General features: G+C 40.8%; 1 non-coding gene across 1 annotated transcript; it reads right to left on the reverse strand.

Moving 5' to 3' along the window:
- Positions 1 to 22373: 22373 nt before the first annotated feature.
- TRNAC-GCA lies at positions 22374 to 22445 on the reverse strand. The gene has a single exon. It is a non-coding gene; the product is annotated as a tRNA-Cys (tRNA).
- Positions 22446 to 22939: the final 494 nt, after the last annotated feature.

Here is a 22939-nt window from a genome sequence, read left to right on the forward strand (position 1 = left end):
GGAGGCGTGGCGTACTGCGGTCCATAGGGTTACAAAGAGTTGGACACGACTGAGCGACTGAACTGAACTGAGAGCAGATCAAAACCCCAGCCTTCAGTCTAGACTTCCCACAGCTTCCTCCCACCCCACACAACCCCACACCTTGCACCCCCACAATGACCCAATGGCCTGAATGAGATAAAGTGTCATGGGAAAGAGATTTATGTAAATAACTACTAACCTATGCTCCATAAAGGGCTTCCCAGGTAACGCTAGTCGTAAAGAATCTGCCTGCCAAGTAGGAGACTCAATAGACACTGATTCGATCCCTGGATTGGGAAGATCCCCTGGAGAAGAAAATGGCAACCCACTCCAGTATTCTTGCCTGGAAAATTCCATAGACAGTGGAGCCTGGTGGTCTATGGTCCATGAAGTTACAAACAGTCAGACATGACTAAGCAACTGAGCACACAGACTCTGTGAGGGAACATTCTAAAGCCAAAAATACCACCTCATATGGACCACCACAGCAATAAAGAGGAACACTCATTTTAAACACAATCACTCATGTATCATCTCAAATATCAACCCCCAGAGATGTTTCACAGTGTCTGGGTCTAGTGTTATTGACCAGTTGGCCAGTAGACTGTTAAGTAAACCATGCTGTCTGTGAATTACCTCCACATATTAAAGGGCAGAAGTTGGCAAATACATACAATATACTTGGGCTTATTGAGGGTATTTTTAGACTATCATTTTTGGGGTTATTAAAAATAAAAATGGACTTGTGCAGAAGGGAAAAGTTCTCTAGGGTACTTGGAATATCAGGCATTCTAGACACAGGAAAAAAAAAATGTAATTTCCAGTTTCAACAAAAATTTTCTTACCTAAATAGTAAGCTGGGGAAAAAAAAAGTAAAGAAGTTTACCTCATAACTCAGGTCATTTTCCTCACTCGATGAGAAAACAAGACCAAAAACAAATACCCATCAGTTGTTAAACTTCATAAGAAGATAAAGAAATATCATCCTCAGTTTTAGATTTCTTTGAGAGGTAACTGGGTCTTATCTTCCCTCTAGATTTTTCATTAAAAGAAAATTTTGAAAGACTTTTCATTCTGTGAGTAAAAAGTACATCTCCATTTATTCTGTGGCTTATTCAACAAATATTTTTGAAAGGCCTTCTATGGACCAGGCACTGAGTCAGACCCCAAAGATCAAGCAGGAAACATGAGACAATCCCTGATCTCATTAAATTAACAAACTAATAAGGGAGGAAGAACATTTTAAAAATTATTTGCCATATATTTAAGTTTTATGCATTCTTGTATGTGTGATGTATTTCTTATTTTTAAATGAAGAAAATAAGTAAGCCACCAAGTAAATAAAGTTTTCTAAAAATTGCTATAGTGAGAACAGAAATTCAGAAGGCTGCAGGAGGGATTTCCCTGGTGGTCCAGGGTCTATGCTCCAATGCAGGGGGCCTGGGTTCCATCCCTAGTCAGGGAACTATTAGGTTGATGTAAAAGTAATTGCAGTTTTGTATTACTGAACATTACCTTTTGATATTGAAATGTGATTTTAAATAAATGTGGTTTTATTATACATCATTTTAATGCACCTTTCTTGCTTTATTTATTTTTTTATTTTTTATTTTTTTTGCTAAGGACTTATTACTTGCTGTGCATTTAATGTTTATTTTAGACTAGGGACAAAATATTGTTTATGTTAGACAAAAAGCAAATTCGAGCAATTTTCTTATTTGAGTTTAAAATTGGTCATACAGCAAAGGAGACAACTCGCAACATCAACAATGCATTTGGCCCAGGAACTGCCAAGGCATGTACTTCATGGTGCTTCAAGAAGTTTTGCAAAGATGAGAGCCTTGAAGATGAGGAGCTTAGTGGCCAGCCATCAGAAGTTGACAACAACCGAGAACCATCCCCAAAACTGATCCTCTTACAACTACACGAGAAGTTGCCGAAGAATTCAACTTTCAACCATCCTACAGTCATTTGTCAATTGAAGCAAATTGGGAAGGTAAAAAACTTGCTAAGTGGGCGTCTCGTGAGCTGATGGAAAAATCAAAACAATCATCGTTTTGAAGGGTTATCTTCTCTCATTCTACAAAGCAACAACAAGCCATTTCTTGGTCAGATTGTGATGTGTGACGAAAAGTGGGTTTTATACCACAACCAGTGACAACTAGACCAGTGCTTGGACCGAGAAGAAATTCCAAAGCACTTCCTAAAGTAAAACTTGCACCAAAAAAAAAAAAAAAAGGACATGCTCACTGTTTGGCAGTCTGCTGCCAGTTTGATTCACTGCAGCTTTCTGAATTCCAGGAAAACCATTATATCTGAGATGTATGCTCAGCAAATCGATGAGACGCATTGAAAACTGCAACACCTGCAGCTGGCTTTGGTCAACAGAAAGGGCCAAATTCTTCTCCACAACGATGCCCAACCAGATGTCACACAACCAACAGTTCAAAAGTTGAATGAATTAGACTGTGAAGTTTTGTCTCATCTGCCATATTCACCTTTCACTGACTACCACCTCTTCAAGCAACTCAATAATTTTTGGCAGGGAAAATGCTTCCACAACCAGCAGGAGGCAGAAAATGCTTTCCTAGAGTTCATCAAATCCCAAGGCATGTATTTTTACACTTCAGGAATAAACAAACTTATTTCTCATTGGCAAAAATGTGTTGATTGTAATGGCCCCTATTTTGATTAATAAAGATAGCTTTAAGCCTAGTTATAATGATTTAAAATTCACGATCCAAAATGGCAATTATGTTTGCACCAATCTAATAGATCTCACATGTTGCAACTAAGACCCAGTGCAGCCAAATAAATAAATAAATATCAAAAAGAAGGAAAGAGAGAAAGAAGGCTATAGGAACTACACTACATAATTAGGCCACACAAATAAGCTCAGAGAACAGTGTGGGTACACACCTTCTTCTCCCAGGTGACCTGTGTAGACATCGTTTCTGGTTGCTCAGTTGCTCCTTCACCATCTCCTGGAGTTTTCTCAAACTCAAGTCCATTGAGTCCATGATGCCGTCCAACCATCTCATCCTCTGTCGTCCCCTTTTCCTCCTGCTCTCAATCTTTCCAAGCATCAGGGTCTTTTCCAACGTGTAGGCTCTTTGCATCAGGTGGCCAAAGTATTGAAGCTTCAGTTTCAGCATCAGTCCTTCCAATGAAAAATCAGGGTTGATTTCCTTTAGGATTGACTTGTTTGATCTTGCAGTCCAAGGGACTCTCAAGAGTCTTCTCCCACACCACAGTTCAAAAGCAACAATTCTTCAGTGCTCAGCCTTCTTTATGGTCCAGTTCTCACATCCGTACATGACTACTAGGCTATAGGCATTTTAACAGTAGTCTTTCCATAACAATAGCTCTCCTATTTTGTCTAACCTAAGGAGCGTTTTATGGTAGAAATTTCAGACCCAGAAGAAGAACAGTGGTAAACCCATGGGGGACATTGTTTTTGAAAGCCAAAGTTTTCAGAATTGATGCTCTTTTGTAAATAAGCAGATATTTTCCCCATTATAATAATCCAATGCCTCAATCTACCTCCTGCTAAAACCACCATCATCACCACCAAAGCTTGAGTATATGAAAAAATTTAGGACTTACTTTCAAAATCTTTCCCAGTATAGAAGAATTCAAAAAGAAAGAGGAATGCATAAAATGCCACACAAGCCAAAGAAATCTAAGGAAACTGGCACTAAAGTTTTCAAAAGCATGGGGAACTGAGTTTTTTAAATGTCAGCCAAAGCAAAGCAGCTCATCAGGAATTCAAGAAAACAGAAAGACAAAATCATCATCATTGACATCTCACATGACTATTGGGAGGAAAAAAGCCAGAAAGTTCTATTTATGGCCTTTAAAATGCCATTATTTGGACAAGAGGATTAATAGAAAAGCACTGCTTATTTCAGTGAACTGTAAATATCAAACCTAAAGCCCAAAATCTTCTTAGAACTCAGGAATGTTCACCACTGGCTGGTGTTGCCTGGTTAAGGGGGCTGCTGTGGCTCTGAAAGACTCTGATATATGCTGTTTTTTTTTTCTTTTTCTCCCCCTGGCTATGCTGCATCTTTGTAAATTCTTTCTAACACTCTCTTCTCACTACTATTCAATTAGCTTTCAAATGAGTGAAGAGAACCCATGCACCACTTTACCAAGTATCATCGCAAGAATTCACAACCAGCTGCTTTAAAGTAATTGGCATCATAATGTGCAGAAAAATTACTTTTCTAATGGTTGCCTAAAAGATTTATACCCCTAAAATGTAATTAAAAAGTAGATTCAGAAATATGCGCAGCGACCAAAAAGATTAAATATTAATGTGTAGTGTAATTAATAAATTATACATCTCTTGATTACTAATGGCTTATTGACTGTAAAAGCATAACATTATGGAATATTAGGGCAAACAAAGGCTTTTGGGGACTATTGTTCAGCTTCAGAGATGAAGTGTTGCTGTTGAATTTTCAAAAGAAATCCTAATTTTGCAGATAAGATCAAAACTTGTCCAACTGTTCCCATTATCAGTCTTCATTCATTCTATATGTTACAAAGTCTGCCGTTCACTATGAAATGAAAACTTTGTAGCTTGTTGAATCATTTTTTATTGCATTAAAGCAATTTCTATTGCTTATCCTCTGGGCTTCCCAGTTGAAATGTCAAATCTAGGAGGATTTCAGATCTCTCATATGAAAATAAAATGTCTAATGTCATTGCAAATGACACCAGGGAAGAGAAACATCTGAAATGAGGTGAGCGTGTGATGGACAATACAGGGCATTTCAAACTGAAGAGCAAGATGAAACTATGAACAGAAATAGTGGGCTTTCTAATGACTTCAACAGACAACTCTGAGCTCCAACAGAAAGTTCCAGAAAAACCTCCCAGCTGGCTCTCTGCTTGGCCTTGGCATTATAAACACTGTTCTTTTATTTCAACAGTGGAGTCTTTAATTTCACTGTGTCCAAAGTGTTAGGGGGAAGGAGGAGGGCCTCCATCACTAGAGGGGGGCCCCCATCAATATGGAAAACAGTGAGGATAAGAGTGGTGACAACAGGCTCTAGAGCAGACCTTCCTCTCAAGTCCAAGCAGATTAAGTTGCAAAGCATTTCACACTAGAGGCACATCAACGCCACTTCTAGATGGAGCAGATGGTTTTCCTCCAGGGACAACTCGGAGAAGACAACTAAACTACAGCTCTGAAGAAGAAATAAAATCAAAGAGGAAACAGTAAACAGGCAATACTTTCCCAAGTTCTGTTAGAAATTCAGGCATTTAACAGAACCATCACTCTACTCATTTCACATGAATTTAGTTAATAAATTCCAGTTTGTAGAATTCTTCTTGCCTGCTTATGAAAGATGTCACTTATATGTATGTGTCACTTATATATATAAGTCACTTATATATTCCTACAGAGTGAATTTTACATGTCACTCTGTAAAACTCTTTGGTTGAATTTTTTTTAATTTCTGTGTAAGTCCAAAGTTGTTTCATTTGTTGACCAAAAAAAAAAAAAAAAAAGAGAGAGAGAGAGAGACTAACATTTTGAGAGTGTGATATTACTTCCCTTGTTGAATAGAGTTAATCTCAGTTTATTCTATTATTTTGTTGTGTCTCTTCTGTCTCTATCAGTTCAGTAGCTGACAATAACAAAATGCTCAGAAAGTATACGGACAAATTAACACGGACTCAAAACTCCAAAATACAAATTTACCAGCTTAGCTCTGATAGAAATTCAATAGCTGGGGGTTATTTTTAAAAATTACAAATAATAATATAATCAAAAAAGCCTAATGATACTACATTTCTTCAAGCTGACAATGTTAATCGTCACCAGAACACTATACATACAGCAAAAAATTTTCTTCATTGTTTAACAGTGACCAGTGGCTTCAAAACTTAATAAAATGTCTGATTTTATAGAGGTGGAAATCAAGCTTTTGTGGGATTAAGTGACTTAGTTTAGGTTCCACAGTCATTTGCTAAAACAAACATATTACCCAAATGGTATTTGTTTTAATGTTATTATTTTATTTTAGACAACTGTACTCATCATGGCAGAAGAGCACTTGATTAAGATCTTGACAATTGTTTCACCTACTACTAACAACAGTGCTTAACCCACATGGCAGGGTAACTAGATTCTGTCATGTTCCCTGTATTTTGGGGATAATTGTATTATCCCAGGATAGCAGAGGAATACTGTGTTCAATTTTGCTTCAGAAACTATTCTTCAAAATGACAGCTGTAAAGAAAGTAAAATAAATAGAAAAGCACATGTTATAATTTCAAATAAAAAAGGACAAAGACTAGTGTCCACATTGAATAAATTACATGCACATGTAAGGTCTGGAGAAAAACGTAACCAGATTTGCTCAGAATATAGATTTTTTAAAAATTCCTGCCAGTATATTACTTATTCAAATAAAAATTAAAATTTAACATCATTAAGTACACCTTCTAAAACAACAAATGAAGGTTGATCATTTCTTCCAGATGGAGATTCCAAATATTACAGTAAGCGGCATCTAAAAACACAGTCCTTCCTAGGACAGAATTGTGTGGCATTTTATCAAAGATGCAGTGGTTATTTGATTTGCTGCTCCTAGGTAGTTTCTGTTGGCGACATGAACATTTTGCACCTTAATTAGCTCATCCACATTCCCTCTTGACAATTTCAAGGCCCAAAAATTCCTGGAAACTGAAATTTTGTGCTAACTCATTTGGGGCAAAACCTGTCCTTGAGTGATGGGTCTCTACAAATAGTCCTTCTCCCATTGATGAGAATATGAGTATATTTGATTAAAGACGTATTATTAACAGTGAAGATTATGGAATTATGCTGTCAACCTTGCTAGGGCTCTCATACGATGTGTGACATGCCTATTACATTACTGTCCAAATTCTGAAACTTTCCAAGTTTCAAGACACGTCTGGTTCAAAGGCTCAAGAGATTGATAGTGAATCTGTGTTCTGTCTTATTTTACTGTCTAATGTAAAGATACTCTAACAACAAAATCAAAACCCCTTCCCAGTCCCATACTGCATGATCACAAACCACACACTGCCCAAATTTGACCAGCCCTCAGTGTTAATCAGCTGACAACGTTTTAGCAAAACCGGCGAAGGAAAATCATCCTTCGTGGTTGTTGATGGTTTGTCAGAAATCCACAGAGAAACTCCCAACCTTAATCGACGTAAGTGATGACAAGAGAAATCTTATTTATACCACTTTAAATACTCATCTGCCTAATATATTCTGGGATCGCCCAACAGTACATGACACTAATAACTCATAAATGTTTCCTCTTTTAAAATAAAAAGATTTCTGTGATTCTGGTTGGAAATAAAAGTATTTCCCAACAGCTTGAGCACCAAAAATGTCAAACAGCCTAATTTTTTAGGCTAAAGCTTAGGCGCTCTAGAAGTGGGGAAAAAGGAAAAACAATTAAGCTTGTCATATTTTTAACTGTTAACAATTTTTTTATGACATACAACATCAGCACAAAGATGTAATTGAATTTTCCAACCCACATGGATCCACATGTGCCTCTCATGCACAGGCAACTTAGGATTCAAGTTGACTTTGAGCTGAAGTCAGGCATATTTTTGACTATTTTATCACCAAATCTTATTCCACTTCTTTGGTTGCAAACTCATCAAATTTACAAAATGAATAGGCTTCGCCATCAGAGACATTGAACTCTCGGTGAATAAAAAGTGAGGTACTCCCTGGATAAGTCATGTACTTTGGGTAGCATGTTAACTCTTTGGAAGCTTCTCAGGGGCCATTTAGCATATTTAAATAATAAGCAAGGAAATCAACATCAATTAATATTTTCTCTGTGCCCACAGGGTACTTGGCACTGGTGTGTTGGACTCAGTGGGAAACAGTCATTAACTGTCCCTGTTCTCAAAGGGCATTTTCCAAACAGACCATAACGCCAACCTCATTCTTCCACAAACCGCAGGGAACAAACAGAAGAATGTAATTTTAGCCAATTAAGAGACTTTGTTTTTAATGGATGCTTCGCTTCAGCTGGCTTACATCTTTGAGGTGATGGAGGAAGGATTGGGAAAATAGAGGGATAAGACCGAGAAGTGATAAATGAGAAGGAAGAAAGTAGAAGGTGCTGAGTAGACGTGATGTATTTCTTCACTCTAAACCACCAGTAAACCCAGCTCATTCCATCCACTCGATCTCTCAACTCGGCCTCCCGAGAGTCTCTCTGTGCAACCTTCTCCTGGACAGAGTGAAGAGTGAATCATGGAGCCCTTGCCTCCAGCTATTTAATGGGGACTACAGTGATCCCTGTCCCATGGGGTTATCTACCGTGAAGACTGTTGTTTGTTGTTGCTATTTAGTCCCTTAGTCATGTTCAACTCCGCGATCCCATGGACTGCAGCCTGCCAGGCTCCTCTGTCCATGGGATTTCCCGGCAAGAATACTAGAGCGCTTTGCCATTACCTTCTCCAGGGGATCTTCTCGACCCAGAGATCATTCTGCATCTCCTGCTTGGCAGGTGGATTTTTTTTTACCACTGAGCCACAGGGAAGCCCATTATGAGGATTAAGTGAGCTAATAGGTGGGACCCAGCTCGAATAATGCCTGATACAGCTGATCTATGGCCCAAATGCTCTAACATTTTGGAAAACAGGTGCACAGACAGACATTTTCAGTAGCGGCATGGTCAGGGGGAGTAGAGGATGCTGTGGAAGGCTCTAAGGGTCGGGGGTGGGAGTGAGGGAGATTAGATGAGGACTCCGGAGTCCTGTCCAGGTAGCAATGCATTTTCCAGAGGTTGCCCGGGCAGCAGGGTAGGCAAAAACTCTGCCTGAGCATCCTCCCCACATCAGCTTCCCTGGCTGGAGGTTGTCCACACCAGAATTAAGGGGCATCCTCTCTTTCTCTCACCAAGCACTGTGTCCTCCAGGAGGGCAACTTCTCAATCTTTAAGTAACGGGTAGGACTCATCAGATCTGTATTTCCAAACAGTCACTCAGGACGGCTCATCTCTGTTTCTTCAGAGGATCGGGTGCTCTGCTGGGTGTAGGTACCGTGTCAGGCCTCTGCCCGTGGCATCTTCTTGTCCCTTTTCAGCACTGCCTCATGGACTAAGAGACAGACCCAACCTGCAGTAAACCCTGACTCTGCCTAGAAAGCTCCCCTGGGCTGGGCCCTCCAGGGGGAATCTGTGACTGCCTGGTTCCCAGGTATCCAGGTGTCTGGCCACCTGGTGGCCAGGTATCTTCAGAAAAGAGGGGGAAACAAGAATCTAGACTCTAATTGGGCTTCCCTGGTGGCTCAGACGGTAAAGAATCTGCCTGCAATGCAGGAGACCCAAGGGTCAAGAAGAGTCAATCCCTGGTTCAGGAAGATCCCCTGGAGAAGGGTATGGCAACCCACTCCAGTATTCTTTTTTTTTTTTTTTTTATTCTTTGAATCAGCCATGGATTTACATGTATTCCCAATCCCGATCCCCACTCCCACCTCCCTCTCCACCCGATTCCTCTGGGTCTTCCCAGTGCACCAGGCCGGAGCACTTGTCTCATGCATCCCACCTGGGCTGGTGATCTGTTTTCACCATAGATAGTATACATGCTGTTCTTTTGAAATATCCCACCTCACCTTCTCCCACAGAGTTTCAAAAGTTCTGTTCTGTATTTCGTGCCTCTTTTTTCTGTTTTGCAATAGGGTTATCGTTATCACCTTTCTAAATTCCATATATATGTGTTTAGTATACTGTATTGGTCTTTATCTTCTGGCTTACTTCACTCTGTATAATGGGCTCCAGTTTCATCCATCTCATTAGAACTGATTCAAATGAATTCTTTTTAATGGCTGAGTAATATTCCATGGTGTATATGTACCACAGCTTCCTTATCCATTCATCTGCTGATGGGCATCTAGGTTGCTTCCATGTCCTGGCTATTATAAACAGTGCTGCGATGAACATTGGGGTGCACGTGTCTCTTTCAGATCTGGTTTCCTCAGTGTGTATGCCCAGAAGTGGGATTGCTGGGTCATATGGCAGTTCTATTTCCAGTTTTTTAAGAAATCTCCACACTGTTTTCCATAGTGGCTGTACTAGTTTGCATTCCCACCAACAGTGTAAGAGGGTTCCCTTTTCTCCACACCCTCTCCAGCATTTATTGCTTGTAGACTTTTGGAAAGCAGCCATCCTGACTGGTGTGTAATGGTACCTCATTGTGGTTTTGATTTGCATTTCTCTGATAATGAGTGATGTTGAGCATCTTTTCATGTGTTTGTTAGCCATCTGTATGTCTTCTTTGGAGAAATGTCTGTTTAGTTCTTTGGCCCATTTTTTGATTGGGTCATTTATTTTTCTGGAATTGAGCTGCAGGAGTTGCTTGTATATTTTTGAGATTAATCCTTTGTCTGTTTCTTCATTTGCTATTATTTTCTCCCAATCTGAGGGCTGTCTTTTCACCTTACTTATAGTTTCCTTTGTAGTGCAAAAGCTTTAAGTTTCATTAGGTCCCATTTGTTTAGTTTTGCTTTTATTTCCAATATTCTGGGAGGTGGGTCATAGAGGATCTTGCTGTGATTTATGTCGGAGAGTGTTTTGCCTATGTTCTCCTCTAGGAGTTTTATAGTTTCTGGTCTTACATTTAGATCTTTAATCCATTTTGAGTTTATTTTTGTGTATGGTGTTAGAAAGTGTTCTAGTTTCATTCTTTTACAAGTGGTTGACCAGTTTTCCAGCACCACTTGTTAAAGAGGTTGTCTTTTTTCCATTGTATATCCTTGCCTCCTTTGTCAAAGATAAGGTGTCCATAGGTTCGATGGATTTATCTCTGGGCTTTCTATTCTGTTCCATTGATCTATATTTCTGTCTTTGTGCCAGTACCACACTGTCTTGATGACTGCGGCTTTGTAGTAGAGTCTGAAGTCAGGCAGGTTGATTCCTCCAGTTCCATTCTTCTTTCTCAAGATTACTTTTGGCTATTCGAGGTTTTTTGTATTTCCATACAAATTGTGAAATTCTTTGGTCTAGTTCTGTGAAAAATACCGTTGGTAGCTTGATAGGGATTGCATTGAATCTATAGATTGCTTTGGGTAGAATAGCCATTTTGACAATATTGATTCTTCCAATCCATGAACACGGTATGTTTCTCCATCTGTTTGTGTCCTCTTTGATTTCTTTCATCAGTGTTTTATAGTTTTCTATGTATAGGTCTTTTGTTTCTTTAGGTAGATATACTCCTAAGTATTTTATTCTTTTTGTTGCAATGGTGAATGGTATTGTTTCCTTAATTTCTCTTTCTGTTTTTTTCATTGTTAGTATATAGGAATGCAAGGGATTTCTGTGTGTTAATTTTATATCCTGCAACTTTACTATATTCATTGATTAGCTCTAGTAATTTTCTGGTAGAGTCTTTAGGGTTTTCTATGTAGAGGATCATGTCATCTGCAAACAGTGAGAGTTTCACTTCTTCTTTTCCTATCTGGATTCCTTTTACTTCTTTTTCTGCTCTGATTGCTGTGGCCAGAACTTCCAACACTATGTTGAATAGTAGTGGTGAGAGTGGGCACCCTTGTCTTGTTCCTGATTTCAGGGGAAATGCCTTCAATTTTTCACCATTGAGGGTGATGCTTGCTGTGGGTTTGTCATATATAGCTTTTATTATGTTGAGGTATGTTCCTTCTATTCCTGCTTTTTGGAGAGTTTTAATCATAAATGAGTGTTGAATTTTGTCAAAGGCTTTCTCTGCATCTATTGAGATAATCATATGGTTTTTATCTTTCAATTTGTTAATGTGGTGTATTACATTGATTGATTTGCGGATATTAAAGAATCCTTGCATTCCTGGGATAAAGCCCACTTGGTCATGGTGTATGATTTTTTTAATATGTTGTTGGATTCTGTTTGCTAGAATTTTGTTAAGGATTTTTGCATCTATGTTCATCAGTGATATTGGCCTGTAGTTTTCTTTTTTTGTGGCATCTTTGTCTGGTTTTGGAATTAGGGTGATGGTGGCCTCATAGAATGAGTTTGGAAGCTCACCTTCATCTGCAATTTTCTGGAAGAGTTTGAGTAAGATAGGTGTTAGCTCTTCTCTAAATTTTTGGTAGAATTCAGCTGTGAAGCCATCTGGTCCTGGGCTTTTGTTTGCTGGAAGATTTTTGATGTCAGTTTCGATTTCCTTGCTTGTGATGGGTCTGTTAAGATCTTCTATTTCTTCCTGGTTCAGTTTTGGAAAGTTATACTTTTCTAAGAATTTGTCCATTTCATCCAAGTTGTCCATTTTATTGCATAGAGCTGCTGGTAGTAGTCTCTTATGATCCTTTGTATTTCAGTGTTGTCTGTTGTGATCTCTCCATTTTCATTTCTAATTTTGTTAATTTGGTTCTTCTCTCTTTGTTTCTTAATGAGTCTTGCTAATGGTTTGTCAATTTTGTTTATTTTTTCAAAAAACCAGCTTTTAGCTTTGTTGATTTTTGCTATGGTCTCTTTAGTTTCTTTTGCATTTATTTCTGCCCTGATTTTTAAGATTTCTTTCCTTCTGCTAACTCTGGGGTTCTTCATTTCTTCCTTCTCTAATTGCTTTAGGTGTAGAGTTAGGTTATTTATTTGGTTTTTTTCTTGTTTCTTGATGTAAGCCTGTAATGCTATGAACCTTCCCCTTAGCACTGCTTTTACAGTGTCCCATAGGTTTTGGGTTGTTGTGTTTTCATTTTCATTCATTTCTATACATATTTTGATTTCTTTTTTGATTTCTTCTATGATTTGTTGGTTATTCAGAAGCGTGTTATTTAGCCTCCATGTGTTTGAATTTTTAACAAGTTTTTTCCTGTAATTGAGATCTAATCTTACTGCACTGTGGTCAGAAAAGATGACTGGAATGATTTCAATTTTTTTGAATTTTCCAAGACCAGATTTATGGCCCAGGATGTGATCTATTCTGGAGAACGTTCCGTGTGCACTTGAGAAAAAGGTGAAGTTGATTGTTTTGGGGTGAAATGTCCTATAGATATCAATTAGGTCTAGCTGGTCCATTGTGTCATTTAAGGTTTGTGTTTCCTTGTTAATTTTCTGTTTAGTTGATCTATCCATAGTTGTGAGTGGGGTATTAAAGTCTCCCACTATTATTGTGTTACTATTAATTTCCTCTTTCATACTCGTTAGTGTTTGCCGTACATATTGCGGTGCTCCTATGTTGGGTGCATATATATTTATAATTGTTATATCTTTCTTCTTTGATTGATCCTTTGATCATTATGTAGTGTCCTTCTTTGTCTCTTTTCACATCCTTTATTTGAAAGTCTATTTTATCTGATATGAGTATTGCGACTCCTGCTTTCTTTTGGTCTCCGTTTGCATGAAATATTTTTTTCCAGCCCTTCACTTTTAGTCTGTATGTGTCTCTTGTTTTGAGGTGGGTCTCTTGTAGACAGCATATATAGGGGTCTTGTTTTTGTATCCATTCAGCCAATCTTTGTCTTTTGGTTGGGGCATTCAACCCATTTACATTTAAGGTAATTATTGATAGGTGTGGTCCCGTAGCCATTTACTTTGTTGTTTTTGGGTTCACGTTTATACAACCTTTCTACATTTCCTGTCTAGAGAAGATCCTTTAGCATTTGTTGAAGAGCTGGTTTGGTGGTGCTGAATTCTCTCAGCTTTTGCTTATCTGTAAAGCTTTTGAGTTCTCCTTCATATCTGAATGAAATCCTTGCTGGATACAGTAATCTAGGTTGTAGGTTATTCTCTTTCATTACTTTCAGGACGTCCTGCCATTCCCTTCTGGCCTGGAGGGTTTCTATTGATAGATCAGCTGTTATCCTTATGGGAATCCCTTTGTGTGTTATTTGTTGTTTCTCCCTTGCTGCTTTTAATATTTGTTCTTTGTGTTTGATCTTTGTTAATTTGATTAATATGTGTCTTGGGGTGTTTCGCCTTGGGTTTATCCTGTTTGGGACTCTCTGGGTTTCTTGGACTTGGGTGGCTATTTCCTTCCCCAATTTAGGGAAGTTTTCAGCTATTATCTCCTCGAGTATTTTCTCATGGCCTTTCTTTTTGTCTTCTTCTTCTGGGACTCCTATGATTCGAATGTTGGGGCGTTTCACATTGTCCCAGAGGTCCCTGAGGTTGTCCTCATTTCTTTTGATCCTTTTTTCTTTTTTCTTCTCTGCTTCATTTATTTCCACCATTTTATCTTCTACCTCACTTATCCTATCTTCTGCCTCCGTTATTCTACTCTTGGTTCCCTCCAAAGTGTTTTTGATCTCATTCATTGCATTATTCATTTTTAATTGACTCTTATTTATTTCTTCTAGGTCTTTATTAAACAGTTCTTGAATCTTTTCAATCTTTGTTTCCAGGCTATTTATCTGTAACTCCATTTTGTTTTCAAGATTTTGGATCATTTTTATTATCATTATTCTAAATTCTTTTTCAGGTAGATTCCCTATCTCCTCCTCTTTTGTTTGACTTGGTGGGCATTTTTCATGTTCCTTTACCTGTTGGGTATTTCTTTGCCTTTTCATCTTGTTTAGATTGCTGTATCTGGAGTGGGCTTTCTGTATTCTGGAGGTCTGTGGTTCCTTTTTGTTGTGGAGGATTAACCCAGTGGGTGGGGTTAGACGATTGGCTTGTCAAGATTTCCTGGTTAGGGAAGCGTGCGTCAGTGTTCTGGTGTGTGGAACTTGATTTCTTCTCTTTGGAGAGCAATGGAGTGCCCAGTAATGAGTTTTGAGATGGGTCTACGTGTTAGGTGTGACCTTGGGCAGCCTGTATGTTGATGTTCAGGGCTATGTTCCTGCGTTGCTGGAGAATTTGCGTGGTATGTCTTGCTCTAAAACTTATTGGCTCTTGGGTGGTGGTTGGTTTCAGTGTAGGTATGAAGGCTTTTGGACAGTCACTTATTACTTAAAGTTCCATGTAGTCAGGAGTTTTCTGGTGTTCTCAGGTTTTGGGCTTAAGTCTCCTGCCTCTGGATTTTAGTTTTATTCTTCCTGTAGTCTCAGGACTTCTCCAACTATACAGCCCTGATAAGAAAACTTCTAGGTTAATGGCTAAAAGATTCTCCCCCGTTAGGGACACCCAGAGAGGTTCACAGAGTCACATGAAGAAGAGGAGAGGGAGGAGGGAGATAGAGATGAGCAGGAGGAGAAAAAGGGGGACTCAAGAGGGGAGAGACAGATCTACGCAGCTGTCTGTTCCCAGAGTGTTCTCCGTAGCCCAGTCACCTACAAGGATTCACAGAATTGGATTGGGAAGAGAAGGGGAAAGGAGGAAATAGAGGTGTTCTGAGGTAGAAGACAGAGAGTCAAGATTGGGAGAGAATAATCTTTGGTTTAAAAATAGGGCTTCTCTTCTTTTTTTTTTTTTGTAAGGTTATAGTGTATTGAAAATGAAAATTAAGGAGTAGTAGAGGAGTACTAGAGGACTTTAAAAGAAATAAGAGAAAAAGAAAAATAGAAAATAGAAGAGAAAAAGGAAAGAAAAAAAAGAAGAAAAAAGAAAAAAAAGAAAAAGAAAGAAAAAGAAAAAAAAAAAGAAAGAAAAAAAAATTTTTTTTTTCCCCCTAATTAAAAAATCGTAGAAGTCTATGGAAATGAAAGTTAAGGAGTAATGGGGGAGTAATAGGGGATTTTAAAGGAAAATAAAAGAGAAAAAATAAAAAATAAAAAAAGGAAAAAAAAGAAAAAAAAAAAGGGGGGGGGGGAAATGTAAAATTGTATCTAGGAGTTTCTCTGGAGCTGCTGCGGTCAGTGTGGGTTCGGCTCAGTTTCAGATAGCTCCTCGTTCCAGCTTACACTTCTCGATATCTACAGGCCTCTTCCGGTGTAGTCAATGTTTCCTAGAGGGATTTTAATCTGTTGCACCAGTCCCTTCTGAAGCGGTTCCGTTTGTTTATTTGGCTTCTGTTTGCCGGTCTCTTCAGAGCCTCATTTCCGCCCTGACACAGGCGGGCGGAGGTGGACTCTTACTCAGGTAGCTAGTTCCGTCGCGCTGCCGGGAGGGGCTGGCGCTGCCGGAAGTGGCTGGCGCTATGGGGACGGGCTTGGGCTGCGGGGTCGGGCTGGCGCTGCCGGGAGGGGCTGACGCTGCTTTCTCCGTCTGCGCTGCTCAGGCTCCCGGCTGCTCTATATGGAGCGCGCCCCGCGCTGCGCGAGGCTCCAGCCCTCGGGTGTTCCACAAAAGCGCGGAGCGAAAAGCTGCGCCTGCTCTCTGTGCCTTTCCCGTCAGAGCGGTCCAGGCAGCCAGGGGCTTGGTGGGCGCACTCTCCCCAGGTGTGGCGCGCCCCCTCCCTTCCACGGACCCAGTTTCAGTTTCCGCTGGCGCCAGTCGGGTGCGCGCGCCTTCTGCCCTCCGCGTCCCCAGCCCCAGTCCCCGCCCGCGCCGGTAGGGTGCTGCGCCCTGTGTCTCGCCGCGACCTTCCCCTACCCCCTGCCTCCTGCCTCCGGCGGGGCTGGGCCGGTCCGCAGCCTGCGAGCTCCTCTCTGGACCCTCTCGGTCTCTTTGTTCTGCGAGCGGCGGCAGTGTGTTTGGGCCGGTTAATTTACTCTCTCTCTTTTGGTCTCCCACAGTTCAAGTTGGCAACTCACAGAAGCTCCCTCCGATTGTCCTCAGGGCTCTCAGGCCCGGACCCTACCCCAAGCAATGCCGCCTAAGAGTTCCCGGGACGGATCTCCGTCCTTAGCTCTTTTGTCTCACTTTTTTATCTTTTATATTTTGTCCTACCTCCTTTCGAAGACAATGGGCTGCTTTTCTGGGCGCCTGATGACCTCAGCTAGCGATCAGAAGTTGTTTCGCGAAGTTTGCTCTGTGTTCAGTTATTCTTTTGATGAATTTGTAGGAGAGAAAGTGATCTCCCCGTCCTACTCCTCCGCCATCTTGGCTCCTCTCTCCCACTCCAGTATTCTTGCCTGGAGAATTCCGTGGACAGAAGAACCTGGCCATCTATAGCCCATGGGGTTGCAAAGATTTGGACATGACTGAGTGACCAACATTCAGACTCTTACTACAGTGCTGAATTTCTTTCAGATTCTATTCATTCGAGTCTGGAGAGGAGAAGGGGAGAAGGGCAATCCAAAATCACTCACCTGGGGTTTGCCTGTTGGGTGAGACATCGGCCGTGCAGTGAGTTTTGGACCTCACTCCACAGTGGCTTCTGCATCTGTTCGGTGAGTGTTGAGAGCCTGAAGGGTGTCAACCCCTGAGCCAGGGTGCTGAGAATCCACAGTGAATAGAACACATATCCAGCCCTCCAGGGTGTGTATTCAGCAGTGCCAGAGAGCTTCTCAAGGACTCACAGCAAACAGTTGTAGGGACACAGCGCCATCAGCATTCAAGAGCCCACGCGGGCCACAAAGAAGGGACCATAGTTGGCCTTAGCTCAGATGTTGCAGGGCTAGGAGGCTGGAGGCAGATGGCTAGGAGAGGTGCTGGGTGAGGACCTAGGATCTGAGCAGGATGGGGAAGGAGGCTGCCATAGGAGCATGACTGTAGGGCAGGCCATTTCTCGGTAGAGCAGGACCCTCTAAACCATTTGGGAGGGCAGTGGGCATTGTATGCCGTCTACCAACCCCACTTAAAAATGTTGGTTGTGGTGGACTTCCCTGCTGGCCAGTGGCTAAGAATCCACCTGTTGATGCAGCAGATACAGGTTCGATCCCTGGTCCAGGAAGATTCCACATGCCGTGGGGCTACTAAGCCTTTGCGCCACAGCTACTGAGCCTGCGCTCTAGAGCCAGTGCTCCGCAACGAGCAAACCCACTGCAATGAGAAGCCCGCACACAGCAACTGAAGTGTAACCCGCAGTCCCAGCAACCAGAGAAAGCCGGCATACAGCCACAAAGACCCAGTGCAGCCAATAAATTAATAATTTTTTTAAAAAAAAGAGTGATCTCGGGACTTCCCTGGTGGCCCAGTGGTTAAGAGTTGCAATTCAACTGCAGGGAGGATGGGTTCGATCCCTGGTCAGGGAAATAAGATCTAGCATGCTTTGCAGCATGGCCAATTTAAAAAAAATTTAAAAGAGTGATCATATTCATAGAGGACAGGCCTTGGATGATGGAGGAAGTGTGTTTAGACCTGAGTCTCAGAAGCCTACTCTAATTGGACTCTTGAGAAGCAGGAGGTGTGTGTTCCCCCAGGTTCCCAAGAGCCTGCCCTAAAATTATACTTAGAAGATTTTAGAGGAAGGCAAAGCAAAACAAAAACCAGGGTTTAGTCCCTCTTCCATTTATTAATTGTAAAAATAAATATTCACTTTATTCACAAAGATGGTATAAATTAACCTTTGGTTTTTAACTTTCAGGCTGCAGAAGTCTCCTACATTGGGAAGATCATCCCAATGGTGGTTATCCTCAAGTTAAAAGACTTGAGGGTAATCTTTTGCCCTATAAATTGTGAGTTCATACAAGAATGGGTCTTGTTTCTCCCTTTCTGTAAATGAGCAAAATGCAGCCTCACAGAGGTTAAGTGATTTAGCCAAATTTAACTATTTAGTGGGCTTCCCGGATAGCTCAGCTAGTAAAGAATCCACCTGCAATGCGGGAGACCCTGGTTCGATTCCTGGGTCAGAAAGTTCTGCTGGAGAAGGGATAGGCTACCCACTCCAGTAATTTTGGGCTTCCCTGGTAGCCAGACAGTAGAGAATTCTCCTACAATGTGGGAGATCTGGGTTCAATCCCTGGGTTGGGAAGATCCCCTGGAGGAAGGCATGGCAACCCACTCCAGTATTCTTGCCTGGAGAATCCCCATGGACAGAGGAGCCTGGTGGGCTAAGTCCATAGGGACACAAAGAGTCAGACATGACTGAGCGACTCAGCACAGCACCGAACCTATTTAGTGGGCTTCCCTCGTGGCTCAGTGGTAAAAAATCTGCCTGCCAATGCAGGAGACTCAGGTTCAGTCCCTGGATCGGGAAAATCCCCTGGAGAAGGCAACGGCAACCTACTCCAGTGTTCTTTCTGGGAAATCCCATGGACAGAGAAGCCTGGCGGGCTACAGTCCATGGGGTTGCAAAAGAGTAGGGCACGGCTCCGCAACTAAAACAACAAAACAATGTCTATTTAGTACTTTGAGTTTGAATTAGAAATCTGACCTGTGGGCCCCTAATATCCTCAGGAGACAGTGGTTTGATTTTTATGAACCAGGAACATCTTTATTTTTCTTTCATGTTTCTATAAACTCATGCTTTTTCTCTACTTTATTATGTAGAACCAGAAAATGAAAATGAACTCCACCTCCATCACAGCACTACCCAGTCTCGCAATTTATAAGGCACAAGATTATCCAGAATTAAAGCTCAAAAGCTTGTGAAGACAGCATCCTAGGGCTTTGGAAGATTCCAGCGTTAATCCCTTGCCTGCAGTTTACTCCCGTGGTTTACTCTTCCCTTCGGAGATCCCAGCTTTCAAGGCCAGAACGTCACCACTTTTCTGAAAACATTCACAGAGCAGCCCAGAGCTGGCAGATAAGGGTGGACCCAACCGGGTTCATCAGAGAGGGAAGGGAAGAGTGCCCCTTCCCCGCATGACCTCCACCAACTTCGCATAACTGTCAGGAAACGAACCTGATACCCAGCGGGGCTCCACATAGAATTCACCAAATACCAAATATAGACTTGCCTGAATGCCGTTTATGCCTCACGGCAACCCTATGAGGACTTCAAATGCATAGTCTCTAGGTCCTGTAAGGGGAATGACTACAGAAATGTGCAAACTGACTTACTGATATGAGCCATGGCTTAAGTCCAATCTCCTCTTTCTGAGAGTCATGATACCTGTTATTTATTAAGCAAAGATCATGTGTGCCAGATACCATGCCAAGTGCTTTCCACATACTATTTCTGGTATTCCTCACCAGCTCCTATATGTCAGGGATCATTATTATTCCCATTTTACAGACAAGAAAACTGACTCTCAGCAATGTAGGCCCTTGCTCAAAGACACAGAATGTGTGTGATTTAAGCCAGAACTCGCCTTTTTCTCTGATCTACCATTTCTTCAGAATAAAAGGTCTGCACTCTAAGCATTGATGGGGCAGGGTTTTATTGAAAGAACCTATAATTGATCTACCCAGACACTGGAAATGCCCCAGGGAGCCACTTCCTAGCCTACAGACCCTGATTTTGTTCAGGCAGCAATATGTCACTCTGGTTGATTTAGTTGGTGTAACTGAATGGTGACAATTCCAATCGATTTAACTGGTGATTGGTGGTTGCCACTTGACTTTATTCTGACCAAAGAGATATCAGAAATCTCTTCTGGATTTCCAGAAAAGATTTTTCTTCCCTCCCTGACAAATAAGACATGCAAAGGAGAAAGCCCTTTTGCGCCAGCTCCTCCTGCTGGCTGAACACTGTCAGATGTGTGAGGACTCAATGGTTGGAGCATGGGCAGCCGTCTTGTGAGCAAGAGTGAAAGGGGGGGCATTGCTCACACTCTAATGGTGTCAGAATGGAAAAGAAAAATGTTTAGAATTTGGAGTCATTGTTTTGCCAGCAAACCTACTTGCGACCTCCTACTCCTGGAGTTTTTGTAATGTGTTCTTATGAGAAATTCTGTTAGTAAGCTTCCTATTGCTTCAAATGCATCCCAACTAATACAGTTATGAAGTCAAATCAAAATGTAATGTGTATTTATTCTGAAAATGAAATGTGAACATGTTCAGGGACCAAATGAGTGGCCTATTCTGTATACGTCCCCACTTCTCAAAGTACCTAGAAGAACAATTAGTAACTTGAAATTCTTCCTTTGCTTCTGTAGGGAAGGAAAAACTTTTCCTCTATCCACTTGTGTTTTCTGACTGGACATGCACATTAAACTAACAGCAGACAGATTCACAAAAGAAAAGCCTATGAAGTGTATATGATATTAGCATCTTTCTATGTGACACAGGGTCATCACAGGCAAGAAGAAAAAACTCTAAAGAGCTGGTGAGACTCAGGAGCTTATGAACAACCTAACCAAAGATGATAAATTTGGGAAGCGACAAGGCAAAGGAAAGGGAGTGGGTTTTTACGAGTGATACACCGTGGGAACGTGACCAGGAAATACACGAGGGAAACTAATGGAAGATGAGGGTTGAGTACAGTCTGTGCTTATGATGAGCCAACTCATCTTGGTCTCAATGTCCTATCTCCCATGATAAGAACATTCTCTTCTTCCTGGTACCAGGAAGGCACCTTTCTCATGGGAAATTTATGTCCTGCTGTTAGGCAGAAAAGGTGAGGGTGAAGAGCAGTTTCTCAGTTGCTTACAGCTCAAAAAAATCAATATGCCAAAGCAACATATTTTGGGGTGCCATGTTTTGATCCCCTCTACTTCCAAATAAATATGTCTATTATTTTACTTTCATATTTAAAATATAAATAACTTATATTTTACATATAAAGTTATAAATATAAAACAATAAAATGTTTAATTTTTTAATATTACAACAAAGCTGCTAACTTCAATCCCAAGGCTTATTGCATTTTATATTTAAATTTTTAACATTAATATGGAATGATAATAATCACTATAGAAATGCAAAAAGCAAAAGTGAAACTTATCCCAGCCTTAAAATGTACCAAAACTTCTTTCAATAATTAGAAAATTCATTTATGTTTGAGCTGCATCCACGTTATATGCAGCAATAGTTCTATCATTTTTATTAATGAATGGTATTTCATTGTACAAATATACCATAGTTTGATTATTTATTTTCCTGTTGATGGACATTTAGAATGCTTCCAGTTTGGGTTGTTATGAATAATATTGCTATCAGCATTCTTGGACAGCTTATATTAGTGGGCTTTTTTTCTTTTTCTTATTTCTCTGCGATAGAGAACAAGCAAGATTAATTTACTGGGTTGGAAATCAGAGCAGTACTCCTAGGGGTGGCACGAAGAAACTTTCTGAAGTCACGGATACGTTCTGTACGTGACTGGTATGGTAACCATGCAACTATATGCATTTACTTTAATGTATGTAAATTGTACATCATTTATAATAGTCATAAAAAAGAGAAAACAATCCAATATAGTATGAAATTGCAATGAATAAAGAGAATACATTACATCGGCATTCTTTACAGCCACTTTCTATTTTATGCTTTGTAATATCTTTATTTTATGAGCAAGTACTTAATATGCACATATAAATACACATCTTCTAAAGTATATATTTTATCTTCTTAAATTTTGATTGAAGCATAGTTGGATTCTTTCCCCATATAGGTCATTAGAAAGTGAAAGGCGAAGTCGCTAAGTCGTGTCCAACTCTTTGCGACCACATGGACTATATGTAGCCTACCAGGCTCCTCCGCCCATGGAGTTTTCCAGGCAAGAGTACTGGAGTGGGTTGCCATTTCCTTCTCCAGGGGATCTTTCCAACCCAGGGATCGAACCCAGGTCTCCTGCATTGCAGGCAGACGCTTTACCAACTAAGCCACCTGGGAAGCCCCATATAGGCCATTACAGAGTACCAAGCAGAATTCCCTGTGCTGTACAGCAGGTTATCCATTTATATATGGTACCCACTTTATATAGAGTAGTGTGTATATGTCAGTGCCAATCTCCCAATGTATTCCTGCTCCCCCTTTCCCCGCAGGTAATCGTAAGCTTGTTTCCTACATCTGGGACTCTATTTCTATTTTGCAGATAAGTTCATTTGTGCCACGTTTTTTTTTTTTTTTTACATCCCACATATAAGCGATGTCATATAATTTTCTTTCTGTGTCCCACTTAACTTCACTCAGTATGACTTTCTTCTGCGCATCCCTGAACTGCAGACACTAAGGAAGCTAACAGCTGTGATTCTCAGATTTCCTTGAATTAAGGACTCAAACTGATCTTCTTCAAATTAAAAGCACACTTGCAAGATTTGCAGAAAAGAGGGCAAGCAAGGGTGAGGCGGGGGCCATCTTTCTGCTACGTGGGACATTGCTGATGG

Source organism: Cervus canadensis, chromosome 7, assembly GCF_019320065.1.
Source record: "Cervus canadensis isolate Bull #8, Minnesota chromosome 7, ASM1932006v1, whole genome shotgun sequence".
NCBI classification, from domain to species: Eukaryota; Metazoa; Chordata; class Mammalia; order Artiodactyla; family Cervidae; genus Cervus; species Cervus canadensis.